The sequence below is a fragment of the Anolis carolinensis genome, chromosome 3, assembly GCF_035594765.1.
Source record: "Anolis carolinensis isolate JA03-04 chromosome 3, rAnoCar3.1.pri, whole genome shotgun sequence".
NCBI classification, from domain to species: Eukaryota; Metazoa; Chordata; class Lepidosauria; order Squamata; family Dactyloidae; genus Anolis; species Anolis carolinensis.
Genome location: NC_085843.1, coordinates 11,865,043 through 11,892,993, shown reverse-complemented (window position 1 = coordinate 11,892,993; position 27,951 = coordinate 11,865,043). Strand labels below are relative to the sequence as shown.

The window sequence follows — 27,951 nt, the reverse complement described above, 5'->3', positions numbered from 1 at the left end:
ATAAATCTGCTTCAGTGAAGAATACAGTCCTGGTTCTTCATCCTCTTTTCCCAGCAGCAAACAAGGCCTCAGAAATAGCAAGGACTCTCTGAGTACAGAGCCATCTTCCCCAGGCAGTACTCAGTCAGCACACAGACTCACACTGAACAAAAACTCGTTCAAACTGGTTCTCCAGCAGCAGAACAGAAACAGTTTCAAATCAAATTACAGGTCTTTGCAGGTTCAGCCAATCGGCTTCATGCACTTCATTTTCCAGTTAACACACAAATATAGCACAGTGCCTTTGCAAACCATAACATTTCGTTGGCCTTTTTTTTGCACTACAAATAAGACATATGCAGTGTGCATAGGAATTTGTTCATATTTGTTTTTAAACTATAGTCTGGCCCCTCAACACTCTGAGGGACCGTGGACTGGCCCTCTGCTTAAAAAGTTTGAGGACCCCTGGTCTAGATCAAGTGAATTAATGGTACCATTCTATTCTGCTTTGGTAAGACCTCACCTAGAATACTGTGTTTAGTTCTAGGCACCACGATTCAAGAGAAGGGCAACCAAAATGTTAAAAGGCCTGGAAGACAGGTTCTATGAGGAGAGGCTTTGAGAGGATATCACACTGGGGAGAGGGCAGGCTTGTTTTCTGCTGCTCTAGAGACCAGGACACAAAAAAATAGATTTAAAAGAGACTACACCGGAATGTTAGGAAGAATTTTCTGATGTTAAGAGCTGTTCAGCAGTGGAATATTTTGTCTGGGAGTCTTATTAGTCTCCTTCTCTGGAGCAAAAGCCGCATGGGTGCTGTTGAGGGTGCTTTGAATGTATTTTCCTGTATGGCATGGATTTGAACTGGCTATCCCTTGAGGGTCTCCTCTAACTCTATGATTTTTAATAAGCACCAGAAATTTCAGAACTTTGTGGAGATAACCAGGAGCGACTGCATGGCGAGTGTGGATTGTCAAAACTATATAGACCAGCTCCCTGATACAGAATTGTGCCTTAATTTTATTGACATTGTAGAGTTCAATTTGACTTCTTTCCAGCCCACTGGAAATAGTAATTGTACCTGAAGTTTAGGCTAGTATTTTGGGAGCATACTAACCTAAACTTCAGAGTACCTCAGCTGGACATCCATAACAACTACCACGTAAATTTAGCCCTTTTTTGTTTCTTCTGCCAGCCTTCTGTCTTTTTTGATGGACTGCTTGCTTCCAAGCCAATTTGAATTAATTTTTCATTTCCAATCATTTTCCTAGCCAAGCACCTTCCCATTCATCTTAAATATTTTAAGGCCAATTAACTTGCCGTTTTAACGAAAGGTGTGACAGCTATTGAGAGCGCTGGGGAACTCAGCAGCCACAAGTATAATTAATGGGCTAACGTGGCACAAAAATGGTGATTAAAAATGTAATAAACTAATTTCCTGTCCCAAATAGATGAATATCAGATTGGCCTGCCTTGGTTTTAGGTGAGAAGTTAAAATCTATCTCTATTTCAGACAAAGTGGGCACTTAAAAAAAGATTTTTTTTTTGTTTTTGTTAAGTCATCCACAATGTTGGTCTAGAGTTATTTTTCTGAATATGAAAAATTCATTTTATATAAAAATGAAGAGTTGTATGAAACCCATTATTGTACCTAAGCAATCTTAATTTCAGTAGCACTATTTAGGCACCATATTTCTGTTATTAGAACTTAACATCCCTTATACAAACTTGCAAGATCTAAAATACTACAAAATCCACATAGCTGATTGAGATACTGACACCTTTGCTTTTGGATATTTCAGTGTACACAAACTTTGTTTCAGGCACAGAATTATTTTAAATATTGTGTATAAAATTAGCTTCAGGCTATTCACACAAATGAGTTTTGTGTTTACACTTCAGGTCCCATCTCCAAGATATCTTATCATGTATGCATATGGCAATATAGATATTCCAAAATCCAAAAGATAGAGATAAATAAAATCAAAACACTTCTGGTCCCAAGCATTTCAAGTAAAGATGTTCAACCTGAATTTAAATGTTGGGAGCAGAAAAATTCTTGTTGCACAAAAATCTACTGCTAGATTAATATCTATGTTTTGTGCATCTTTGATTTAATTGATTTAATTGGTAGCTTAATCAACTAAAGCTTTAGCTGAGTGATTGTCAAGAGCTAGTATTAACTGGTAAAGCTTGATTGTTTATAGTGTGGGAGCTATTTTGAGCCTACCGTTTTAATGCAATGAAGAATGAAAAAGAAAACATGAAAGATGGATCTTGCCACTTTAAACAATGAGGAGTAATTTTGCCACTCTATTTATCAGCATTAAAGATTTTGTTTTTGTTTTTTTTAAAAAAAAAAATCATGTCATTCCATCTCTCACAAAGACACCTGCACTGAGGTTTTTCATAATTTAATATTTATTTACAGTATAAATACATGTGTTAGTTATCAAAACCCAAATAGCGTAAATTTTACAATATTAAGAGTTGTGAATAGATTTTTTGAAAGGTTAGCTGATTAATCATCTATCCTTTAACTGATGAGTCATTTAATGAAGCACAACATTTTAATCAGTTAATTATTTAAAATGAAGATAAATTATCAATTAAGCATTCTAGTCAGTTGACAGCCTTGCATCCCACAAACTATGCTGGAATGGGGCTTCCAGAAAAGATGGTTGGAAAACATCATGGAGAAAAAAATCTATCCATATGCTATCTATGCCAATAGAAGAAAATGTTGTGCTTGGGTTTATATGTAGGGGGAGGGGGAAATGAAATGAAAGGACAGGAACAAGGAGGTTCCTTGATACTGATGTGTCCCATCTTCCATCCTTCTTTTTCCAGATGTTTCATGTTCTCCTCCCCCTTTCACCCAACTTTCCATTTTTTCTCCTACAAAGGGATGTTGTGACACCTTAGAGAATAATTGAGAGAATGAAGCAGATAGCACAAGCTTTTATAGACGATAGGCTTTTCTACACAAACCAGACCATCTTAGAGCAATCTGGAGCATTGATGCTCTGGATCAGATCTGGATTCTAAGGAGCTGTTTCGGGAGGGGCATCTCTGGGTGTCTTTGCCTTTTAAAAACTGATTTTTATTCATGGAACAACAGACTGGTTCAAGATTGGGAAAGGAGTGCGGCAGGGCTGTATACTATCACCCTCCCTATTCAACTTGTACGCAGAACACATCATGCGACATGCGGGGCTTGATGAATCCAAGGCCAGAGTTAAAATTTCTGGAAGAAACATTAACAACCTTAGGTATGCAGATGATACCACTCTGATGGCCGAAAGTGAGGAAGAGCTGAGGAGCCTTATCACCAAGGTCAAAGAAGAAAGTGCAAAAGCTGGGTTGCAGTTAAACATCAAGAAAACCAAGATCATGGCAACCAGACCAATTGACAACTGGCAAATAGAGGGAGAAAACGTGGAGGCAGTGACAGACTTTATATTTCTAGGTGGGAAGATCACTGCAGATGCAGACTGCAGCCAGGAAATCAGAAGACGTTTATTTCTTGGGAGCAGAGCAATGGCCAACCTGGACAAAATAGTGAAGAGCAGAGACATCACACTGGCAACGAAGGTCCCCATAGTTAAAGCAATGGTATTCCCCGTAGTAACCTATGGATGCGAGACCTGGACCATAAAGAAGGCTGAGCAAAGGAAGAGAGACGCTTTTGAACCCTGGTGCTGGAGGAAAATCCTGAGAACGCCTTGGACCGCAAGAAGATCCAACCAGTCCATCCTCCAGCAAATAATGCCCAGCTGCTCACTGGAGGGAAGGATATTGGAAGCAAAGCTGAAGTATTTTGGCCACATCATGAGGAGACAGGAAAGCTTGGAGAAGATCACGATGCTGGGGAAAATGGAAGGAAAAAGGAAGAGAGGCCGACCAAGGGCGAGATGGATGGACGGTATCCTTGAAGTGACTGGCTTGACCTTGAAGGAACTGGGGGTGGTGACGGCCGACAGGGAGCTCTGGCGTGGACTGGTCCAGGAGGTCACCAAGAGTCGGAGACGACTAAACGAGTAAGACGACAACAATTCAGAAATAAAAAAGGCAATGGGCAATGCAAGACAAAAATAAACAACTTTCATAATATATAACACTAGAACTACTACATCTGACATACTAAAACATACATACTACCCTAAAATACACCTACGCTAATAAACACATACTAGACCTATAACTGCTAAAACTAGTCTAAAAAATCTCACATTCATTGTCTGATGATTTTTACCCCTTATTATCTAGCTCCCTTTGGATGACACTATCCACATTTTACTTTTAATAATATTTCTCTAATTCATAAATCCAGTACTTGATATTTGCCCCATCGTTGCTATGAAAAGGTGACAAACATCTTTCTTAAAGTTGGTTTCTTCTTGATCGGCATCATCAGTTTGTCCATCTCAGCTAATATGCAGATGTTCATCAGTCATTCTTCTTGTGTTGGGATAACAAGTTTTTTCCACTTCTGTACAACCTCATGGCCGGAGTTGAGCATCACCTCCAGATGCCGGAGATGAAAGGAGAAGGCCTTTGCCTTTGTCTGTGTATTGATTTGGATTGAACATCGGAAGAAATCCTTCACAACAAGAAGGGTTTTGTAAATGAAGCAAAGGATTATTATTATTATTATTTTATTATGACACAGCAAACAAGATAGATATGCTGGATTTCATATCACAAAATCACAAGTCGAACACTTCCCAAGTGTCTAGGACTGTGTGATGTATTTTCGGATAATACGTGCAGATCCCAGTAGGGTGGCCTTTTGCAGTTGGCAGATTGTAATTTTGTCAATGTCTATTGTTTCCAAATACCGGCTGAGATCTTTTGGCACAGCATCCAATGTACCAATCACCACCGGGACCACCTGTACTGGTTTTTGCCAGAGTCTTTGAAGTTCAATCTTGAGGTCCTGATAGCGGCTGAGTTTTTCCTGTTGTTTTTCGTCAATGCGGCTGTCACTTGGGATGGCAACATCAATGATCCAAACCTTTTTCTTTTCCACAACTGTGATGTCTGGTGTGTTGTGTTCCAGAACATAATAAATTATTATTATTATTATTAATAATAATAATAATAATAATAATAATAATAATAATAATAACAATATCCTGCTTTATCTCTCTATATAGAGACACAAAACAGCTTAAAATCAAAAACATTACCACTTAAAATATACAATAATAAAACAGTATATAGAGTGGGCTAGCACAGCAAGTTAAATCACCTGCTACAGGAGATCCTACCTATTGGAAGGTTGGTAGTTCAAATTCGGGTCGAGGTGAGCTCCCGCCATCAGCCCAGCTTCTGCTCACCTAGCAGTACAAAAGCAACAATGTAAGTAGATAAATAGGTACCACCTTGTTGGGGAGGTAAAAGGCACCCTGAAAAAACATGCCTGCAAAAATCTGACCAGGAAAGGAGTCCATAGACAACAGGCTCCTCGACGGGAAAAATGAAACAACAGCACCTCCCCATGAGTGAGTCGAGCACAAGCCGGATGCCGGAGATGAAAAGAGGGAAGCCTTGCCTCTGTCTATGTACAGTCTGTCTTTGTCAATTGTATAACGGCATTGAATATTTGCCATATATGTACCTGTAATCCCTTGGGGAGTAGGAGTGAAATATTAATAAAAAATATTATTATTATTATTAGTATTATTATTACATAGACAATTCTCTTGCAGTTATCGTATATTATTGTATTAATTTTCCATATTTTATATCTAGATGATTGTCCAGCATTCCCAACAAACAAAAGATAATTTTAACATTGGCAATTTCTTCGAACAACATATATATCTGAGTCCAGTATTTCTGGCTCTTTGTTACAAGACTTGTACATATGAGAAAACAGAGATTTCCAAACTTTTCATGTTGGGGATTTATTTATTTATTTATTTCTGGTGTTTCTACCCCACCCTTCTCCCCTAGGGGACCTAGGGCGGCTTACAAGTTGGCAACACAGTGCCATCACATCAACAATACAATAGGCATTAAAAACTAAAAACATTTAAAACATCATAAAAACCAATATACAATAATAAACATTACCATGCACCGAGGTAATGTCCTTTCATTCACTAGACCTTGTTAATCCAGAGTCTTAAAAACCGACCGTGCCAAGCTCGAAGGTTTATTCATTGAACGCTTGAGCACATAGCTATGTCTTTAGTTTTTTTTTCTGAACCCTAGAAGGGAAGGAGCCTGCCAGATGTCACTGGGGAGGGAGTTCCACAGCCGAGGAGCCACCACCGAGAAGGCCCTGTCTCTCGTCCCCACCAGCCGCGCTTGTGAGGCAGGTGGGATTGAGAGTAGGGCCTCCCCTGATGCATTTTTTAGACATATATCTTTTTGCGACATGATAATTCAGTTTATTATAATATATAGATTAGTTTGATATCATGTTTACTGTATAAACAAGATTTGGACATTCTTCTTGTACACTTCTTATGTATTACACTTGATTGTCGTGCAGTTTCCAATATTTATTTATTTATTTATTTACAGTGTATATATTCTGCCCTTCTCCTCCCAATGCACACATACAAGGCAAACATTCAATGCCATATGAACATAGAGACAAAGACACAGAGGCAAGTTAATCTTCTCCAGCTTCCAGCTTCCTGAGGGGATGCTAGATTCCAGCCACAGGGGGAGCAGCTGCTTCATCATCCACTGTGATGCCGAGTTCTTGGATAAATCCTCATTCCAAACACTGCTGGATGATTTTTATGGTGTCATAAATTAGTTAAATTAGCCTCCCCACATAAGTGGTACCCAAATTTCCTACTTGCTAGATGCAACTATCTTTCGGGTTGCTTAGGTCAACAATGAGCAGGGCTATTTTTTATTTTAATGGCCGGGTGCTCACTCCTACACAGTCTGACACTCTTGGTCATAATGATTTATTGCAGCTGGCAACTAACCAGCTTGCACCACAGCCCAGGCCCTCTATAACTGCTCCATGTGGTTCATTGTAAACATCGTTGTCAACTGATTTTCTTGTCATAATTAGAAATCCACCCATTTATTGGTAATAATTATTGCAACTCAATTAACCATCAAATTGTCCAAATAATAAAAGTTATAACAGTACCTGCACTTGAACACACCAGCACTCCACTAAACATCTCTGGATGTTTGTAAACATAGGCTGGATAGTCATCCATGAGTGATTTGACTATGTATTCCTGCCTGGATGAAGTACTACCTACTGGGTGTTTTATTTGACACCAAGGAAAGGAAGGGGATTATTTCAGCCTTCCCAAATATCTGTTGACTTGCATATGTTTCCCAGTCCGGCTCTCATGATTTCTGACTTTTGGATAAGTTGACTGATGCTGACTAGAGTTCTAGATTTAAAAAAAATTACAGTAGGCAATATGGGAGTGGAAATTGGTCTATCTTCACCAACATTTATTTTCACAGTAGCCAAACAGATGACAACGGTAAACTTCATAACAGGATGCAATCTGATTTATCACGAGTCTCTGGGTTCTTAGAGTTTTGATGCCTTTTTCACCCAATATTTATTTATTTATTTATTTATTTATTTATTTATTTATTTACAGTATTTATATTCCGCCCTTCTCACCCCGAAGGGGACTCAGGGCGGATCACATTATACACACATAGGGCAAACATTCAATGCCCATAAACACATCAAACAGAGTGTCACGACCCAGGCTGCAGAGCACCAATAACCATACACAGAGGCCAGAATCTATCTAATATCTTTATTGTAGGAATATATAAAGTTAATAAAAACAAGTGTAGAAAATAGTCCAGAATTAGACCTTTCAGGAAAGGTCAGAATTAGTCCAAAAAAGCAATGTCCAATAAGAAATATTAAGGTCCAAAGTTGTAATCCAATAACCGAAACACTCACTTTGCCAAGCAAAGTGAGGGGAGATGACAAGGTCCTTTAGTCCATGAAACTTGAGCGAGGCTAGGAAATAACTTGATACTTGAAACAAGGCTTGAACGTGGAACAAGGTAACTAAGAACAAGAACAAGGTCCGTGGAATAACTTGATAAATCCGTGGAACAAGGCAAGGATTGATCCTGGGAAACAAGGCAAAGTCCGTAGATAAACAAAGGCTGGGAAGCAAGGCGAAGGCTGGATAGCAAGGCAAGGCTTGAGCAGGAGCGAGGCTTGAACCGGAGCGCGCTGTCCAGACACAACTCGCTCCGTAGGCTGACGAATTGACTCCGCGAAGTTACTACGCGGGTAAAACACCTAAATAGAGTCTAGCTTCCCGCCGAAGCAGTTCTCTGGGAATCAGAACCGAAAGCTAACTCTGAGACCAGATGTGAGACTCCCCAAAGATTCTCACGAGAAGCAGTCTTAATTGGCCACATTCTTAGCTGCAATCCTCGCACTCCTGCGCGAAGCTGAATCTAAACTTCTCTGTTGTTTACAAAACTCCCGGCGCAAGAATACGGGAGAAGTAGGCTCTGGGCTTGTTTGACATACTTCTGGGAGACAACTTTCTTGCAGGTGCAAGGTTCCCAGATCTGCCTGGGAAAGATCTGGCTGAGAGGAATCCAGTTCAGACTGGGAAGGTAAAAAACCCAAGTTTTCATCTTCATCAGGAATTACAATGTCCTGAGCAGGACTACAAGGCCCATGAGTCATCACACTATCCCCCTCCTCAAGGCCCCTCCCAAACTGGGGCCCTCTCCCCGAGGCGCGAGGTCGCGGCTTGGCGGGATAGGTCTGATGAAAGCGACGGGTTAGATCAGGAGCATGGACTGTGGAGGCGTCTTCCCAAGAGCGTTCTTCAGGGCCAAAACCCACCCAGTCAATGAGATATTGTAGGCGGCGGCGGTGAAAGCGAGAATCCAAAATGTCCTCAACCTCGAACTCCTCCTCCCCATTCATCAAAACAGGAGGGGGGGCCGGTTGGTCTGTATCAGGACGCACACCATCCGCCGGAAGGAGCAGGGAACGGTGAAACACTGGGTGAATGCGCATTGAACGCGGAAGTTGGAGTTTGAAAGTCACGGGGTTTAATTGCGCCACCACTGGATAGGGGCCAATGAAACGGGCATCTAACTTCCGGCAAGGGCGGTGGGAGGGCAGAAAGCGAGTGGACAGGAAAACCCGATCTCCTACCTTGATTTCGGGGCCCGGCTGGCGATGTTTGTCAGCGTGGCGTTTATAGTCCTCCTTGGCTTGGTCCAGTTGCTGGAGCAAAAGTTGTTGCACCGCTGTGAGTTCCTGCAGCCAATCCTCTGCTGCGGGAACCTCTGAAGTTTCAATGACAGGGGGAAAGAAACGTGGATGGAAGCCGTAGTTTGCAAAGAACGGCGTTTCTTTTGTAGAAGCTTGAACTCCATTGTTGTAGGCAAACTCAGACAGTGGTAACAGAGAAGCCCAATTGTCCTGTTGATAGTTTACATAACAGCGAAGATACTGCTCCAAAGTGGCATTGGTGCGCTCCGTTTGCCCATCTGTTTGGGGATGATGAGCTGAAGATAAGCGAGAGTCTATGCCCAATAGTTTTTGTAGTGCCTTCCAAAAACGAGAGGTGAATTGAGATCCACGGTCTGTGACTAAACTCTTGGGCAATCCATGTAGTCTGAAGACATGTTGAAGAAATAAATCCGCAGTTTCCTTGGCCGTGGGGAGGCCTTCGCAGGGAATGAAATGGGCTAACTTGGTGAATAGGTCCACCACCACTAAGATCGTGGTGAACCCACAGGAAGGTGGTAGGTCAGTGATGAAATCCGCGGAAATTATTTCCCATGGGCGAGATGGGGTAGGAAGGGGGTGTAAAAGCCCTGAGGGCTTCTCCCTTCGTATCTTGGAGCGCTGGCATACTGGGCAGGTGTTGACATATTTTTCCACATCCTTGCGGATCTTGGGCCACCAAAAATCCCTTAGGATCAAATGCATAGTTTTAAATAGTCCGAAGTGTCCTGCTGGTTTGCAGTCATGACACAGACGAAGCGCCTTTTCCCTGCCCGGTCCGGGTGGGATATAGACATGATTTCTATAGCAGAGCAGCCCATCTTTAAGTGAAAAGGGAAAATGCAGACCTTGGCGAAGTTGGTCCTGCGCCCAGGCATCTGCTTGCTGACTAGCCCTGATTTCTTGAGCACAGATGGGTCCTGGAGTAGGGGAAGTTGAACCAATGGGAATGGATTTGGTGTTCCCCACCGTGAGCGTGGCAAAGTTCTCAGGTTGTAGCAGTTGGGATTCAAAGGTCTCCTTGCGTCCTGCAGCGTATTCCGGTTTACGTGACAGGGCGTCTGCTTGCTTGGTTTGGGCTGGGGTCACATAATGGATCTGGAAGTTGAAACGTTCAAAGAATAAAGCCCAACGTTGCTGCCTCTGATTTAGTTTGCGGGCAGTTCTTAGATGTTCTAGATTACGATGATCAGTGTGGACTTCAATGGGAAATTTGGCCCCTTCTAGCCAATGTCTCCAAGTTTCAAAGGCTGCCTTTATGGCCAGTAGTTCTTTTTCCCAAATGGTGTAATTCCTCTCTGGTGTGGTTAGTTGACGAGAATAAAAGGCACAGGGGTGGAGGTGATCTCCCACCGGTTGTAAGAGTACAGCCCCAATTGCCACATCAGAGGCGTCCGCTTGCACCACAAAAGGGGTTCCAGGATTTGGGTGCTGTAGAATTGGCTGGGAGGTGAATAGTTTCTTTAGTTGCTGGAACCCTTTCTCTGCTTGATCAGTCCAGCGGAAAGGCTGCTTTCCACGGATGCAGCTAGTGATGGGGTCGGACCAGCGGGCAAAATCTGGAATGAACTTGCGGTAGTAGTTCGCGAACCCCAAGAAACGCTGCACCTCTTTCTTGTTAGTTGGCGCCCGCCATTCCAATACTGCTGAAACTTTGGCTGGATCCATGGAAAGCCCTAGAGGCGAGATGCGGTAACCAAGGAAATCTACCTCTTGTAGATCAAAAGCGCATTTTTCCAGCTTGGCATAAAGTCCATGATCCCGCAATCGTTGTAACACCATTTTGACGTGGTTCTCATGTTCTGATTGTGATCTGGAAAACACCAAAAAATCGTCCAGGTAGATTATCAAGAACCTGTCTAGATAGTCCTGAAAAATGTCATTGACAAAATGCTGGAACGTTGCGGGGGCTCCGCATAAACCGAAATTCATAACTCGGGACTCAAATAATCCGAATTTGGTCTGGAAGGCGGTCTTCCACTCGTCCCCTTCCCTGATGCGAACTAAGTTGTAAGCCCCCCGAAGATCCAGCTTGGTGTAAACCTTGGCTCCTCGAAGCCGATCCAGTAGATCCGAGATTAAAGGCAGGGGATAGCTGTTCCGCTTGGTGATATTGTTCAATGCTCTGTAGTCCACCACCAGGCGTAGTTCCCCTGACTTCTTCTTCACAAACATCACTGGGGAGGCGGCTGGGGATTGAGAGGGTCTGATGAATCCCTTGCGAAGGTTTGTCTCTAGGAATTCCCTGAGAGCTTCTTGCTCTGGTTCAGTCAGGGAGTAGAGATGCCCTCGCGGGATCGGGGCCCCCTCCACCAAGTCAATGGCACAGTCATAAGGTCTATGTGGGGGTAATTTTTCGGCTTCTTTCTCATTGAATACATCCCAATACTCGGAGTACTTCTTTGGCAAGGTGATGATGGGCTCGGTGTCTGTGGCATGGCATACCTTGGCTACGAGGCAATGGTTTTGGCAGTACGGTGAAGCAAACTGCAGTTCTCTGTTGGACCAGGAGATGTTAGGGTCGTGGAGAGTCAGCCATGGAATTCCCAAAATCACAGGGAAATGGGGAACCTCGGTAACAAAGAAGGAAATCTCTTCCATATGTTCCCTTATCCACATCCTGGTGGGTTCCGACCACTGACTTACGGGGCCCGTCTTGAGGGGACGGCCGTCTATGGCTTGCACCACACGGGCATTCTTGAAATCATGATATTGTAATCCCAGAGAGTCGGCATACTCTCTATCGATGAAATTGTTGGTAGCTCCAGAGTCTATCATGGCGTGGATCATGACGGGTCCCCTTTTTGCTGACCATAATGTGACCACGAGAAGGAACAGGACCCCGGTTGGCGGCTCTTGGATGGATTTTTTGACCGGGTTGGCGAGCCCCTCTACACCCGGTCGTTGGCTTCCCCCGCCGGCTGTGTGCCAGTCGGCTCAGACGCCTTCGTCTCCGTGGAGGACGCCGCCGCAAGACGGGCGGCAGGCTTCCCTTTGGCTGGGCACTCTCTGGCGAAGTGGCCCCCGTTCCCGCAGTACCAGCAGAGGTTTAAGCGTTGACGACGGGCCTTCTCGGCGGCATCTAGTCTGGGACGCACATTGCCCAACTGCATCGGCACCTCCTCGCCTCCTCTGGGGTATGGGGTTGGCGGTGGGGGTCTCCACACCGGACGTGGCTGAACGCTGGCGGGAGCGGGGGGTTTTGCCCCGGCTCTACTGCCCTGGCCTCGAACCCACTGTTTCCTGTTGGCAATCATGACTTCAGCCCGTAAACATTGATCAATGAGTGCCTCGAGGGTCTGGGGAGGATCCACCTTGGAGATTTCTTCCAGCATTTCAATGTTGAGACCCTCCCGGAATTGTCCCCTGAGGGCTACATCGTTCCAGCCGGTGTTGTGGGCCAGCACTCGGAACTCGGCTATATACTGAGACATAGGTCTGTCTCCTTGGAAAAGGCGACGGAGTTTGTGACCGGCTGCCTCCAAATTGTCCTCGATTCCCCAAGTCTCCTTGAGGTGGTCCAAGAAGTGTTGCGCTGATCTTAGGTGTGGAGAGGCTTGGTCGAACAGTGCCGTCGCCCAGCTGGCCGCTGGCCCGTCTAGAAGACTGTAAACCCATGCCACTTTGATGTCTTCTTGGGGAAACTCGGCAGCACGGGCCTCCAGATAAGCTTGACATTGGCGACGGAAGACATGAACCTTAGAAGCTTCTCCAGTAAACTTGGTTGGCAACGCCATGGCCGGAAGACGAACTCCGCGTTCCTTCAAACCCCTTATTTCTCCATCCTGTGCATTGAGCTTATCACGGATTCGGTCCACCTCTTCCTTGTCGATGGTGTAGGTAATCGGCTGGCCGCTCGGCCCAGGTACGGTTCCGGTAGACATTCTGGCCGAGGTTAATTGGTGCTTAGGGTGGCGGAGTCAAACTGTCACGACCCAGGCTGCAGAGCACCAATAACCATACACAGAGGCCAGAATCTATCTAATATCTTTATTGTAGGAATATATAAAGTTAATAAAAACAAGTGTAGAAAATAGTCCAGAATTAGACCTTTCAGGAAAGGTCAGAATTAGTCCAAAAAAGCAATGTCCAATAAGAAATATTAAGGTCCAAAGTTGTAATCCAATAACCGAAACACTCACTTTGCCAAGCAAAGTGAGGGGAGATGACAAGGTCCTTTAGTCCATGAAACTTGAGCGAGGCTAGGAAATAACTTGATACTTGAAACAAGGCTTGAACGTGGAACAAGGTAACTAAGAACAAGAACAAGGTCCGTGGAATAACTTGATAAATCCGTGGAACAAGGCAAGGATTGATCCTGGGAAACAAGGCAAAGTCCGTAGATAAACAAAGGCTGGGAAGCAAGGCGAAGGCTGGATAGCAAGGCAAGGCTTGAGCAGGAGCGAGGCTTGAACCGGAGCGCGCTGTCCAGACACAACTCGCTCCGTAGGCTGACGAATTGACTCCGCGAAGTTACTACGCGGGTAAAACACCTAAATAGAGTCTAGCTTCCCGCCGAAGCAGTTCTCTGGGAATCAGAACCGAAAGCTAACTCTGAGACCAGATGTGAGACTCCCCAAAGATTCTCACGAGAAGCAGTCTTAATTGGCCACATTCTTAGCTGCAATCCTCGCACTCCTGCGCGAAGCTGAATCTAAACTTCTCTGTTGTTTACAAAACTCCCGGCGCAAGAATACGGGAGAAGTAGGCTCTGGGCTTGTTTGACATACTTCTGGGAGACAACTTTCTTGCAGGTGCAAGGTTCCCAGATCTGCCTGGGAAAGATCTGGCTGAGAGGAATCCAGTTCAGACTGGGAAGGTAAAAAACCCAAGTTTTCATCTTCATCAGGAATTACAATGTCCTGAGCAGGACTACAAGGCCCATGAGTCATCACACAGAGACAGACCGACGCAGAGGCAATTTAACCTTCTCTTGAGGGATGTTCTATTCTGGCCACAGGGGGGAGCAGCTGCTTCATCATCCACTCTGACCACACTTCCTCATTCCAAGTCGTAAATTAGTTAAACTTGCCTCCCCACTTTTATAAGTGGTACCTTATTTCCTACTTGATAGATGCAACTATCTTTCAGGTTGCTAGGTCAGCAATGAGCAGGGGCTATTTTTTATTTTTAATTGGCAGGTGCTCACCCCGCCACGGGCTGGCCTCAAACTCATGACCTCATGGTCAGAGTGATTTATTGCAGCAGGCTGCTCACCAGCCTGCGCCACAGCCCGGCATATATGCTTTGGAAGTCATTTATTTGCATTATTAAGTGTTGCATACTTTTGTATTACATGTTAGCAAATAAGCTAATACTATATTTTACAACTATGTATAATATACCATAGAGTGTAATTTATTATTTTTGGAATGAAACATTGGTGCATTGACTTCTCATTACAACATTACCTTTCCTCCAAGAATTACCAAAAAAAAAAATCACATTCAGACATTTTATTTGTATTTATTTTTGGCCAATGGGAGAGGGAGACTAAATTGTGCCTGCAATTTGTATTCAGAGTGGTAACATTTATAATTCTATGTTTACTTAGAATATTGTGAAGCTGAAGATTTAAAGAGGAGACCCTCACAGTGCCCTGGAAGAAATTGGATAATTATACAAAAAAATGATGAAATAAAACAACAGTTAAGGGAGTCATTTGTATTATTAATAATTCAGTATCTCCATCCCTGGGCAAGAGAGAAGGGAGAGAATGTTATTTTCTAATATTCTGTTTCAAAATCCTGATGGGTATAATTAAACAAATGTTAGGTCTCTTCTCAAAACATTTGCCTGTCTGTAATAGAAAGAGGAGCACTAACTGATGCCTAGTTCTGCATATGCAAGATTCATAATCACAGTTTCTTTGATTTAGTATTCATCACTTGTCACAAACATGGCAACTACCACTGCCACACTCCAGAGCCTCTAAAAGTAAACACCACTGAACTGAATTTGCCATTCTTTTATTGCTCCAGTGCTTATACTAACTTTCCAAGGGATTCTGCCAAAATTAATATATATTTAATATAATGCTACATTCTTTAGATTTTTAGATATTACTGAAAGAGAATAGGTGCATATGAAAGCACATCCAGGTTTTGGTACTAAATAAGTTTGTATTGGATAGAATACTTATTTACTTGTTTCTGAATGCTTGGGGTTTTACATTCTATTAAATATTACTGCATGCCAACTATCTAATTTTTTCCTGAAGGGGTAATTTTTGCAATTTTCCTCCTACTGTGTAAATGTCTCCAAAAAGGTTTGAATCAATTTACAATTCAGGAATCATTCTGTGCAAATTTGCATATGGTTGATTTGCACAGAAAACAGGATTTTCTGCACAGAAGGTACTAATTTTAGCCCAGATCAACCATGTCTACATTTTGTGCAGTTCTGTGCAAAAGAACAGTTGTTTTCATGCAAAAGATCAATGGGCAAATTTTGTGCAAAAGGAGTCCAGAACTGCAAACATTCCAATCTGTCCAGGGTTTTTCTTGTCAAGCTTTCTCAACCTTCAAAAACCTTATTTCCTGACCATCGTTGGAATATTTGCAAATATTTTCCACATCTCTAGCAATGATGAATGACAAATACTAGATAATTTCCATGTCAAATATTTTGAGAATGATGAAAGGTGCAACCACATTTGTACAAGTGACTATATTCCTCCAGGAGGCAATAGAACAAGAGCTAGATAATTCCTTGATGCATTTCCTTTTTGCATAATCTATGCTGCTCTTTCCCTATCCATAGACAGATATTATCCAACTTGACTTATCCTCTGCCAATTACTCTTTCCTCTTTTTCTCCTTGCTAATGTAGACTTGCATACACAGACTTCATCTTTTCCTCTCTTGGATATGAAATTCATTTTAATAGCTTTCTCTTCATTGAAGAGAGTTTCTAAGCACCATCTTTCATGAAACAATATTGAACAAATGCTGAACTCAAATATCAGAGTAGGGAAGTCAAATATCAAATTTTATGCTGGAAAATCTTGACTCTGAGGGGCCTTGCCATAAAATTATTTACAGACCAACTCTAGTATAAAACCAATTTTTATGTTTTACTTTGCTAGAAGCATCTGTTTGAAATTGACATTCATGCATATGACCTGCTGGGTTATCAGACTAGATGAAACCCATGTAACCAAGGTTACCAAGATATTCTGTGTCTCCCCTACCTCCATCCATGACCTCAATTTGGTGTTCACTTACTATTTCTTATCATAGACTGCATGAGCATTTGGACTCAACGAAAAGGCCACTGATGGCCACTTTTTGATCTACGGACAAAGTTATTCACGCAATGGCCCTGCTTCCACAGTAGACCTATGTGTGGTCCACATTTTAATTTGCAAGAGCAATGTTGCTTTTGATCTACGTAGTGTGTTGCAAACTTACTTCAACTATTTTAATCTTAGAGTCCAAGTTCATGCAAAGAAACAGCTGCATGCAGGGTCAAACTCTTTGTCTCTATGTATTATGATTTCTGATGAGCAGTGGCTCTCAAGGAATTCAAGACAAGAAATTTCCAGGCCTAAATGGAGATGCTGGTGATTCAAACAGTGGCTTCTTCCTGCATAGCGGATGCTCCAACACTGAGTTATGGCACTTTCTAGTCCCTCTTCCTTCTTTTTAGTGCTGTCCTACAGCTCTTTCTTTACCACCCATTACTTCCTACCCTATATGGCAATAATTGCTTTTCGATTTCTCTTACCCGTCCCTTTCTCTTTGAAACAACAAAGCCTTCCAATTCACTATTATTTCCTCTCCACTCATCTCTTGCTGCATTTAACCTCCACAACCCACAACCCTTCATTCATACCTTTGTGATGACAAATCTCAAGGATGATCCAGGACACAGGGAAACGGTTGCATCTATCGAAGGGATGGAGCAGTTTGGCAAAATATATGCTGAACCAGGTCGCTCTGTCATGAATGGGAGAAAAAGAATTCCATGAAGCTGAGCTGGTTGAGGATTTTCCACCTGTCAAATTTTGAGGTATTCACATTTGCTGTTGAAGAGCCACACATTTGCTTTGGAAGAGACAAATGAATGTGTAATAGACTATCACCAAAGACACTGCAATAAGAAGAAATATTGAGGAATAACCAAACCAAACCTTGATGACAGTTATGTCTTACCAGGATCAGGCATTAATGAAACATATGTCCCTGGGAATCAGAAAGGAGTTAAACCACTGCCAGCTTATGCAATATAAAATGCAGAGCAAAATCCACTGTTAGAGCCACCTTTGAAGATAAGACGCATACGCATAATTCATTTCATATAACGTAGCTCTTGCATAACCACTGGGATGCATTTCATCATTCACAAAGTTAACCCTAGAGAGCGAATGGAAATAAGCAAACACTGAAAGGCTCTTGAACTAAACCAACGTTTTCCCCAAGATGCTGGAGTGGGGGTGGATTTTCTGATGGGGATGCTTGAGATTTTTCAACCATGCATAGCAAGCATTAAGGAGGTTAAAGCAAAGATTGAGTAATTCAGACAAGAGTAGCAGCTCACTGGGGATTTAGCTTTTAAGTTTCTATTTCATGGGGTGACAACTTGAAAATGTCGAGTAGGTCTTTTTGGAGATCTTCAAAGGCTGCTTGCTTCAGCTAATCTAATTCTTTGGTTGAGCCATTAATTTTGACTGGGAGAATGGGAGGGGGCATTTGGCTCCCTCCTCTCTATCTTGTAACGAACTCTGGAAGCACGAAGCATCTACTTGATGTGATTAAAACACGCTCTTGCCTTGATAGGCACAGCTGAGGAATCTGGATAAATGCTAATATGGCAATTTTCATATTTCAGTACTTTGGCTTCCTTATCACCTCCTGTTAGAGCTGACTTTGGTGACATACTCGAGTGGAACAAAAATGGCATGTTAGCATTGGGAATATGTTTAGTGCTTTGTCCTTGTTGGAGCCACCACAAGGTGGATCACACAATGAGTGATTTTGCTGCGTTTTCTCTGATGTCTTCTACAGTACTAATGACTCTGAAAAGGTCTGAATTTAATACAGCTATAGTTCTCCATTAGAACAGAGGTGCACAACTTGAATATTGATAAGATAAAATATGTAGTTTGACTCTAGTGCCAAGTATTATTTGCAATCTAACAGCATCCAAAAGTTGCTTATAGAACATAAGCTAAAATCATAGAGTCTGGAGGGACTTTATTATTATTATTATTATTATTATTATTATTATTATTAAACTTTATTTGTACCCTGCTAGCATCTCCCGAAGGGCTCGATGCGGCTTACAAAGGCCAAGGCCTCAACACACAATATAACAATACAAAACAAAGGCAAATTAAAAGAATTAAAACAGTATAAACCACAAGCAATAACAATACGCTAAAACACAATAGAACCACTGAGTCCAATCCCACGCACTCCCAAATAATTGCCATCTAACATCTCTTGGGACATCATCAGACAGGACTTTTTTCCCTTCCTAGGATGCTGTCAAGAATCAGCCAGGATGGAGTCTGTCTGAGCTCATCATATTACACAGGGCTACTTTCAGCAGGGCTCCATCCCGACTCTGTCCTGGCTGCATCTCAGCAGTGTATTGCTAGACTAAGCCGGGGACCACACAGAACAAAGCTGTGGGTAGACAGGAAACTCCATGGGATGGTAAGGGGGCAATGCAGGGTGCTGCCTGGCGGTTTCCTTCACTACCCCACTGCCCCACGGATTCCCTTGCTGACCCCGCAACTTCTGGACAGGTCTTCAAAGCCATGCAGGAATCCACCACCCCCTGATACAGTCTGTTCTCTTGTCAAAACCCCTATAATCTGGAGTAGAAAAGCATTGACCTGTATATTCCCAATCTGCATAGATCCCATGTTTCCCTAGTTACCACATGCAGCATGTACATTGAATTCATCTCAAATGGCCATACATGAGTGAACTTGCTTTCGAAAACTATCCCATTTGCAGTGTAACTAGACATACAGTAACAACTTTTTTTAATCATTCCTTTTTTTTTTTTTTAGCAAAACTATATTTGAAACTTCAGTCATGATTGAACCCACTTTTTGGTAGGAATGATCATGTGACCTGGTTACCTCCTATCAACCAGTTCAGGCCATTCTTCAGTCCTCCCCCAGCTCCAATGTGAAACTCCCTCTTGGAGATGGCCACCAGAGAAAGAAAAATCCTGGAATTTATGGGGATCTTCAGCCAGAATGGGGAAAACAAGGCAATTTGTTTTAAAGCACTGTAAGGGCGAATGAACCAGTTGGAATGGAAAATCACCATGAATGTCATGTGTCATGATAGTGGTCAGTAGGAGGTGACAATAATTTATTTTCTCCATGTAAACAGGCACAAGGAGTTCTTCTCAATGTTTTAATTTGAAGCCATTGGCCTGTGCTCTTGTCTGTGGAGCTGCTGAAAACATGTTCACTCCAATTTCTACATGACATTTATCAAAGTATTTGAACAAAAAATACATTAAAAAAATAGCACAATATAAGTATTTGGACTAAGAAAATTCTTAAACAAGAAACTTCATAGCACAATGATATATCAAGATCACTTCTATATATTTTCTCCTTTACCTACCTCCAGATCTGTTCCTATGCTAGGTTCATGATTATTTATTTTTATAAATAAGAACAAATGTATATATAGTTTTGTGCATAATTTCCAAAAGTACTGTAGCACTTACAAAATGAAATGAAAGCACTTACAACCTCACCTGGAATGCTGTTTTGCATGCCACAATTCAAGAGGGATATTAACAAGCTGGAATGTGTCCAGAGAAAGGCAACCAAAATAGTCAATGATCTGGAAATCATATCCTGTGAAGAGTGGTGAAGGGAACTGGGTATGTTTAGCCTGGAGAAATGGAAAAGAGGAAGCTAAAAATAGGCATAGTAGTATGCTTAAATATTTGAAAGGATGTCATATTAAGAAGGGAGCAAGCTTTTTTTCTACTGTTTCAGAGACTAAGATGTTGAGGAATGGATTCAAACTACAAGAAAAGAGATTCCACCTACACATTAGGAAGAATGTCTTGATGATAAGAGTAGTTTGGCAGTGGAATACACTGCTGTAGAGTGTGGTAGAGTTTCCTTTGCTGGACAGTTTTAAACAGAGGCTGAATTTCCATCACTTGTGTTGACTGTGTATTTCAGCATGATAGGGAGGTGGGCTGAATTGCCCTTGTAATCTCTTACAACTCTATGAGTCTATTCTTTGAATGCCAACTCACATAGAACAATAAAGTTCTGCATGGTCCTTTTGCTCTGTCCCTGGACTTCAGTTTGCACTAGCTGGGGAAAAAAGAATAGAATAGGGAAAAAGAATAGAATGAATTGAAGTAGCTGGGAAGCCAGAACACATGTCTGCTGGGTTGTGTGAATTTAGACTAGAGCAGGCATGTCCAAAGGGCCCCTGGTGGCACAGTGTGTTAAAGCGCTGAGCTGCTGAACTTACAGACTGAAAGGTCCCAGGTTCAAATCCCAGGAGCGGAATGAGCGCCTGCTGTTAGCCCCAGCTCCTGCCAACCTAGCAGTTTGAAAACATGCCAATGTGAGTAGATCAATAGGTACTGCTCCGGCGGGAAGGTAACGGCGCTCCAGGCAGCCATGCCGGCCACATGACCTTGGAGGTGTCTATGGACAACGCCGGCTCTTCGGCTTAGAAATGGAGATGAACACCAATCTCCAGAGTTGATCACGACTGGACTTAACGTCAGGGAAACCTTTACCTTTACCGTTAGGCATGTCCAAAGCCTGACCCAGGGGTCAAATGCAGTCCCTATTCAAATTTCCACCGCCCCTCTCTCTTCAGGCCTCTTCCCTCCCTTGCTTCTTCCCTCCATCCATCCCTTCCTCTCTTCATTCTTTCCTTTCTTCCTTTTTGGGGATCAGGACACCAGAAAAGGTGGGCTCCTCAGGAGGAGAGAAAGAGAGAGAGAGATGGTGGCCTCTTGCATTTCTTCACCCCAATTAAGCTTTGTCTTCTCCTAGAATAGATCCAACCTCAGGTATCCTGTCTCAGTGGTGCCGTCTCTCTCTCTCTCTCTCTCTCCCCCACACACACAACTTTTTATTTATTTCTTTGCAAAGGAAAGCTCCCCAATTGCCCTTCTTGCCCGAGGCACTTACTGCTGCTGCCGCCCTCACTGCTACAAATGCACTACAAATAAAACATATGCAGTGTGCATAGGAGTGTGTTTATGTTTTTTTCTCTCCAAACTATAGTCTCCCCATCCCCAACAGTCCAAGGGACCATGAACTGGCCCTTGGTTTAAAAAGTTTGGACACTCCTGGTGTAGATGATGTACATGAATTGTACAGCACTGGAGCAGGTCAAAGTTTAATACCAAACTTTGTCACCATACTTTTCAGGAATTCCTTTTCCTGAACACAATGCCAATTTCTTTCTAGCCTAATTAGGACAGCCTAATGCTTTATGCAATTTATAGTTCAAGCCAGGTTGTTAATTCAGTGTAATTCAGGAGGACAAAAAAAAAATACAGTCGGTGCTTCACATTCATAGGTTTAACTTTTATGGATTTGATTATTTGATGATGTTTAATAATCTCTTGGTTGTTTGGCATGACTATATGACCAATTTCTGACAGAGGTTCACCATAGAATTGCACTGGATGATTTAGAGATGCTTCAAAAAGTCTTCTCTCAGATTAAAAAAATAGTGTTTTTTAAATTCATTTTTTCCTCTTTAACAGAGATCCTACAATCCTAACTCCAAAGAACATGGAGGGCTGACTGTACAGGAGTTTATTTTCATAGCATATCTTGGGATTTAAACTTACAAGCTCCATCAGTGGCAAGAACACATGATTCAGGGCCTCCTTTTCCATCCTGCAACCTTAGTGGCTTGCTCTAAAAACTCAAGGAAATAAAGAACTGGCTGCATTTCATTACTATAGTAATATAATTTAAATAAAAATATTAATAACAGGATCACTGTGAGTTTCCTATGTTGACTGAATCAAGTTGTTCAGAATTGGAAATTGTTTCACTCATTTTCCAGAAGAATATGTTACTGGAAACCACACTCATTTCATTTAAATGACATAGCCCCCTATCACTGTGGTTGTCATTACTTTGCTGGGGAAATGCATTAGCTTATCTTTCATCATGTCAACATTGGCTGTTAGTGTGAAGAGGAATTAAAGAATTGTCATGGAAATCAACATGATCCATTGGTCAATAGGATTGTCCTTGGGGGTCTATAACAGGTGTTTTGGACTTCAGCTCCCACATTTCCTCCGGTCTATAACATACCCAATTTATTAATTCATTAAAAAAATCTTCCCAAAGGGCTGAGTGTTAGGGCTTAACTTATTTTATCTTCTTCAATCTGAGGCAAATCAGATTGAGATGGTGACTGTGCTAACCCACCCATTGAACTTCCATGCCTCATCTCCATTAGAAATAAGAGTATTGAATTTGAGTGCAAAGGAATGGTGTCACAGGTCGATATCCCAAACTATAAATGATGTCTTGGATCACTGTTACATTCTTTGCTGCAATATAGTCAAACTTATTTTTGATTTATGTTTAGTCAGATTCTCTTTTTATACCATTGTTTTTGGTGTGTGTCTTCAAGGCATTTTCAACTTATGGCAAATCTAAGGCAACCCTCAAGTTCTACATACAATCCTGCAGCTCTTTATTATCCACCATGGTGTAGTAACAGAAGATCCACTTTGTGGTGTCATGGCTATCTCTATAGCATAATAAAGTAGTCACATATATTATGTAAGGTCATTGAACATGGTTCATTTATATGCAAAGAGCCTTGAATATCATAGAATCACTCTGGAGAATCTAGCAATGTCTGGGAACGTGTTCTCCCCAGATATCCGGCATCATTTAATGATCAACTTCCACCAGACGTTTTGCAAAAAATTAACCATGGAATCATGCTGGAGGTCTAGCATTTTCTTTATCTTTTAGTGAAATTCATAGGTTCAAGACATGGGTGATTTCAGGGTAGAAAAACAGAGTTTCAGATTAGATGAAAATCCGATTACATAAAGGGCCCTGAACTCTGTCACTTGCACAACATGCTGGCTTGTTGTATATACATTTATTTATAATGTAAACTTTTATTGACGTTATCTTTGGCTATGGAAAGGAGTGGAAAGAGTGTGACGAATAGGCCCCCAATAGTTTGTACCAATTTTAAGTGACGTTTTACACCCAAAGCTCACAAAACCAGCTGCAAATACAATGGTTTTCTTGTTCCACTCTCCAAAAACAAATAGACCAAAATAAAGGCAGACATGACATGATATCACTTTTGACATGTCAAACGATGATGGGCTGGTCTGCTTGGGGTGGGAGACAGTTCGGGTGGGGAAATAGTCCCCATTCCTTCTGTAGTTGCCCACGTCTGCACTTTGCTTGTGTAGCAGCTAGATGCTGACAATTGTAAAGGCATAATTTATTTCCATTCATATATAGACTGGCCTGTTGAAATGAAAGCATAATGTGGCATCTCAGAATAAATAAGCCACTCTACAGCTATTTCTCACTTTGCATTGGGTACACAATGTGTGGGTAAACCTGTGTCAGGTATTAATGGGCTGCCAAAAATAAACCTGGTACGAAGCATTTAGCACCTAGAAAAAAACATATACCGTGAGTACAAGCTAATTAGCGGAGAAGCCACAATTGCGCCTCAAGGCTACTTATCTTGAGAAGTGAAAATATATCATCTTCTGCTTAAGTGCCTGGATCCCTAATTATGAAAAGAAAATTCCCAGCCCATTTTCAAAATAAAAGAGGCTGTCAAAAAGGCCATTGCTGGGTCATCAAAATGCAGAATGGCTTCCATAAACTCCACTTGGAGTTTTATTTCGTGAAAGACAGCTTGCCTATCACTTGCCATAAAAAGTGTTTACTTGGAGTCTTCAGGTTAATACTAGTTGGTACGTCTTTGAAAACAAATGTTCAGTTGCATTTCTGGATAAGAACTTTGCTAAACTGGAAAATTTCATAATATATTGAACTGAAACAATCTTGTCATAATTTTGACTTATAAAAAATGGAAATCAAAGGTGGGAAAAAGCAAATGGGCAAATTTTCCCACCTCAGAAGGGAGATTTGAGCCCATAGCTCATATATGAGAAGATGGAATATGAATGATACACATACACAAACACATGCACAGTCTGGGATCCTATTCAAAGATATAGCTATACATCTGAAAAAGTAGACCCACCCCACATCTACACAAGCCAAATAAAGTACAGCCACACAAAGTACAGCTGGTTCCACTGAAAGAACTGCTGCTTCCAGCTGTTAATCCAGCACAAGAAGAGCCATTGCTTCTTCCAGGGCATTCAGGAAACTCCGGTGTGTTCCTTGATGTGTGGACAGCTGTTTTGGGCTGGAACTGGGATGATCCAGTGTCCAAACATCAAATAAACCTAATGCTGTTTCCTGGCCAGAAAAAAAGGTCTTGGCCAGAGTCTTGCTAGCAACATCCCTGTAGTGATATTGACAACAAGGATCTTTTGGGAAATGGCTTGGAATTGTTTCTAGCTGGCAAAACAGCAGCAATGAGGGCAGCCCCCCACTGAGACATGCTACTGGTGCTGATGCTCTTTTGATTTGACTGGTCATGTAAACTCCAAAAGGGCTTTGAAGTAGTTTTGGACTGATAGTTGTGGACTTATGCTGTATCTGAGGGACCTCTGGAGCTGGCTACTCTGAAGTAGTTTGCCTGGTGGGGTTCCATAAGTTGACCATCTTCTTGAGGACATATTGATACACACACACATTTACAAAGATGAAATAATTTTAAGTTTTCTCCTTGTTGGTTGAAAGATTGTACACATTTTTCAATGGTTTCTCTAGGAGCCCCTGATGGTGTAGTGGGTTAAAGCCTTGTGACTTGAAGGTTGGGTTGCTGACCTGAAGGCTGCCAGGTTTGAATCCAGCCCGGGGTAATGAGCTCTCTCTATCAGCTCCAGCTCCATTCAGGGACATGAGAGAAGCCTCCCACAAGGATGGTAAAAACATCAAAACATCTGGGCGTCCCCTGGGCAACGTCCTTGCAGACGGCCAATTCTCTCACACCAGATGCAACTTGCAGTTTCTCAAGTCATTCCTGACACAAAAAAAATGGTTTCTCATATTTCACCTGGGTTGGTGGGGGTAGCATTGACAGAAGTAGCTATGACAGTTGAATTGCATTCTTGTAGCTGGTGCAGGATCTCAGCCATTGCTTTTTGTGTAGATGAGAAATTTTCATTTTTCCTTTTACCTATCTTTAGATACCTGTCTCAATATGACTCAGGACAAAAACAGTATTTCAACCATAATTTTCAGTTTGCGGCCCTCTAAAAACCCTTTGGTTTAGGCACTACCTAAATATTTCTCAATATTTCTCCTGAGTCATATTGAGACAGGTATCTAAAGACAGCCTTGTGGTCCTGCCACAGTCTCTTGTCCCAATCATCCTTGACACTGGACAATTTGAGAGTAGAGTTGTGCACAGAATTTGTTTCTCCAGATTCCTTAGTTTACTTTGGTACTTCGAGAGCATGAAACAAGAAGTCTCCTTAACATGTGCGGGAAGGGGAGTCTAGGAAGCTCCCCTCCCATAATGGGTCGATAGAAAACTGATCTTTCGAGACCCCAGATCGAAAACAGATATCTGTCTTCCTGATTTTGGGAGGCTCCCAAAAAACGGATTGGGATACCCACTGAAAGCAGGGACATGAAATGTATCAAGTTTTACTCCAAATACATAACTCTACTTGAGAGGCCTTTTTTAATGTGCCCCATTACTGGAAGAGTGCTTCAGTCAACATTTACCTGTACCCTAATGTGCAGCACCTCACAAAGGCTTTGGTTGTGCGTACTGCCTGCCTTAAGATACAGGTTTTAGGGGATCATGTTAGTCATTAATTATTGTAAATGGCAATCCCCAAACTTATGATCTCATAAATATTGAACCAGCCAATGCTTTTGTTTTTTATGCAAATAATATTTTTAATTGTGCACGAAGACAAATGTTTTTTTGTGCAAATGACATCTTTATCAAAGAGGCTCATAATTTATTAAGTCCATGAGTACTATGTTGTTTACAGGAATGCTTGGTATAATTTTAATATACATGTAATCAATCTTTTTTTAAAAAGGAAAAATTTCCCAAATGGGAAAATAAACTCATGGTAATTGATCTTTTTTTTTTTATCCTCCCCCTGTTCCAATGTTTTGAAATACTCTTCTTCTGGGCCTGTAAACACCCCATTTCTGAGATAAAAACCAATGTGTATTGTGAAGAAATACACCACAGTTATTGAACCAGAATACAAAGTTAATGCATATGTTCCAGAACCTGTGTTTATGAACTCTCATGTATTAATTTTCTGTCCTTTTGTACAATGACACCTGGCTATCTTGGAGTACAATTGCTATAGTTATCAAATAGCACATGATGACAAAGATCTCCATTAAGTGCAGAGAGATTGAAAGTCTGAACAATTTAAATACCAGCAAGCAAAGAATTTCAAAAGTGAAGTTTTCCTCCCTTAATCTTAACTGTGTACTTGTATAAAAGACCAAGGCAAAATAGATATATTCAACTGGTGCATCCACGTTTTTACTGGTTATGTTTACAGCTGAGTAAGGTAGAATAAAGGTTTTTCCTGACATTAGTTGTATCTGACTTTGGGGTTGGTGCTCATTTCCATTTCTAAGCCAAAGAGCCAGCGTTGTCCGTAGACACCTCCAAAGTCATGTGGCCAGCATGACTGCATGAAGTGCCATTACCTTCCCACCAGAGCGGTACCTATTGATCTACTCACATTTGATGTTTTCGAACTGGTAGGTTGGCAAAACCTGGGGCTAACAGTGGGAGCTCACCCAGCTCCCTGGATTCAAACTGCCAACCTTTTGGTCAGTAAGTTCAGTAGCTCAGCAGTTTAATCCGCTGCACCACTGGGGGCCCCAAACAGCTGAATATGATTGATCAAAACCATGCTTTGGAATATATAGCCCAGGTTATCTTCAACTATGAGAATAAAACAGATGTATGGATATCACCTATGGATAATTGAATATCCAGATACATTCATATATAAGTCTAGAAATTTTAGTCAATATATCAACCCCCAAAACCTGATCAACTTATCCATGGGTCTATGTAAGTCTATGTATAACTCTTATTTAAAAAAGAGGAACCAACGGTTTTCTTAGTTCTGAAAGATAAGAGTTTAATTTGACCCCAGAAGAACCTAAAAGAAGCACAAACTCCCTTTACTCTCTTGGACTCTGGTGCAGGCAGTTGACTAACAAATCATCTTCAGAATGTATTTAACTAAGGCTTATCTTTAAGTAAAGTGGATTCTGTTGTCAAGCCACTGCACCCTCTTCCCCAAACAAAAGGAAATTTCAAGCAAAAAAAATATTTTTTTCTTTATGTTTTTAAACATTTTCTGTGGTTTCAAAGTTTTGAAATGTCAAAGCCACTGGAGGTTCAGCAATATCTGTAACCCAAAGTCTATCAAATTTAAAAACCTTTCAATAAAGATCTCCCAAACCAGATAATATCTTCCTTTCTCAATCCAAGGTTCTCTTTTAACTTGACACATGGGGTCTTACAACTTAAAAGTGATGGAAGCTCAGCAGTTTTTTTTTTAAATAGTGTGATGCACTAAATTTTAACTTTTTAGTATTGCAAGGGAAGGTGACAAAAGTTGAACCTACTTGGTATTACTAA

At 41.7% G+C, this 27,951-nt stretch overlaps 1 protein-coding gene and 1 long non-coding RNA gene across 3 annotated transcripts in view; one reads left to right on the top strand and one right to left on the bottom strand.

The window, feature by feature from the left end:
• The window catches only part of LOC107982694 (uncharacterized), a 30,227-nt gene extending 12,710 nt beyond the window's left edge, over positions 1–17,517 (bottom strand). The window contains exons 1-3 of the long non-coding RNA XR_010004026.1: positions 17,362–17,517; positions 17,042–17,145; positions 5,253–5,321 (exon numbers count right to left, since the gene is read on the bottom strand). This is a non-coding gene — a long non-coding RNA (uncharacterized LOC107982694). The remainder of the gene's footprint in view (positions 1–5,252; positions 5,322–17,041; positions 17,146–17,361) is intronic.
• Positions 1–27,951, top strand: part of tenm4 (teneurin transmembrane protein 4) — a 1,874,213-nt gene that overhangs the window by 330,432 nt on the left and 1,515,830 nt on the right. The window lies entirely within an intron of this gene.